The sequence below is a fragment of the Zea mays genome, chromosome 5 (assembly GCF_902167145.1).
Source record: "Zea mays cultivar B73 chromosome 5, Zm-B73-REFERENCE-NAM-5.0, whole genome shotgun sequence".
NCBI lineage: Eukaryota > Viridiplantae > Streptophyta > Magnoliopsida > Poales > Poaceae > Zea > Zea mays.
In genome coordinates this window covers 122,401,733-122,403,800 of record NC_050100.1, presented here as the reverse complement: position 1 = coordinate 122,403,800, position 2,068 = coordinate 122,401,733, and positions in this window count along the sequence as shown.

Here is a 2,068-nt window from a genome sequence, read left to right as displayed (position 1 = left end):
GGTGGATAGTGGTAGTCGGGGTACACGAACCCAATTGCGTCAAACACTCGGTTCAGTCTTTTCTTTTTCCGGCCTCCGAAGGCTACTGACAATGCAGTATTTTCGGCCTTTGAATAAACCCCAAGTAGTTCATCACTTAAATTTTCAATGCTTTTTAGCCAGTCATCATCTGGCTCAACGAATTTATCTCCAAATTTGAAAGTATACTTCAGCCTGATAAGTCCACCTTCGTCAGCCTCCTTTATGGTCTCTTGCGGCATTTCCCATTTTTCCGCGAGTGGCCATACTCTGAAGGCAATATGCTCTTGAACCAGATCTCTCGTTCCAATAAAAGAGCAAATAATTCCGAAGGCTCTCTGGCATCCTTCGGCAGCTTCGTTCATTTCAACCTTCGGCTTCCGCAGGCCGAAGCTTTGCCAAATAGGGCGCATAATTATACCTTTAATATCTTCCCGTGTTTTCAGGTCATTCTTCACATAAAACCATTCTGTCATCTAGTCGCCGGGCCATCTCTTCCGAAAGGTTGGCACGAGACAGCTTGACCCGGACCGAGAGACGAAACTGTAGCAGCCGAAATTATTGTGATATTGTTCCTTACCCCAGGGTTTTGTCTCGTATAACAATTCGTGTATGTTGCAGAAACTTTTCGCATCAGGTTCCAGACCTTGGCTTCTCACGGCCCACACGAAGATATTCATCTTTATGATTGCTTCGGGGGTAAGTTGGTGAAGATAGATTTCAAATATTTTCAGTACTTCTACGACAAAGCTGCTCAGGGGAAATCGTAGTCCAGCTTTCAAAAAGCTTCGGAACACTACGACTTCATTTTCCTCAGGAGTCGGACAAGTCTTCTCTCCTTCGTCGGCCCTCACAACGGACAAGTCCCAGAAATATCTTCCCCTCATGTTGACAAGATGATTTTCTTTGATACTTGATTTGCCGAAAACCCCATGGCTTGGTCGCCAAGGGCGATCTTCGGAGTCTTCACCACCACTATCCACACGTTGTCATCAGTATCTTCAGATAAACCTTCTAAAATCTCTTTGGTGATCTTTTCTGTATTTGTCTTCGACATTGCTTCAAGAAACCCCAGGTTTTTCTCTTCAGACAGACTCAGCTTCATCTCGACAGCAGCCCTTTTATCTTCAGACATCTTCGAAGATGCTAAAAAACTGCTTTCAAAGCTGAAGCTTAAAAACTTAAAAAGCCAAGCAAGTGTTGGTGTTCAAGAGCTAAAAATTGAGTAAGCAAGAGCAGATGGCAAGAAAGCGTACCAAATGAGCTCGTGGTATGCTCTTATTTATACGCCCAGTGCATTAAAAATTGGAAGACCCCGCTTGTCAGTGAATGTTGCTATTCTAGCAAAGGGAAGGTGTTTTTTCGGACCTTCGGCTTAAGGCCTTCGTCCATGTCGCAATCTAAATTTATCATTCTAACAAATTAATATTGCGAGGGGCTACTGTTGGGGGCCTTCGGCTTCCGAAGGTCCTCAAAAATATGATTTAAACAATGTTTCTGGAGTATAATGTGTGAATAGGTATCTTCGGACTCGAATCGGTACCACAGTGAGAGAAGCCCAAAGAATACGAAGGTTGATACAGCGCCGAAGCTGTGAGCAGGAAAGCTTCGGCGTGATAGCAGAAAAGGAAACCGACTTAAAGATGAAAAGGCTATTCAGACCTCGGTGTATTACTATAGAATTACTACCAAATGTAAAGGGCATGGATGTAATTTTGCATGGGCTGTGTCCCGTGCCTATAAATAGGTGAACAGTGCTCCCGTACTGTTTACGCTGACTTGGCATTTACTTTTGCATCACGCTTGTACTTTTACCTTCTTTCGAGCCGAAGGTACATTTGTAATTTGATATCATTTCTATTTTTCTATAATAATAATAATAATAATAATATATAAATGAGTTGATAATCATACATAATTGTTTATGTTATCCTTTATTTTACATATGATTCCTTCTTCATTATGATATGTTGTATTGATGAAGGTATGTCTTTCATAACCTTCGCCCGAAAATCATTATATACTAAGGGAAATAGTGCCTTTGAAGGAC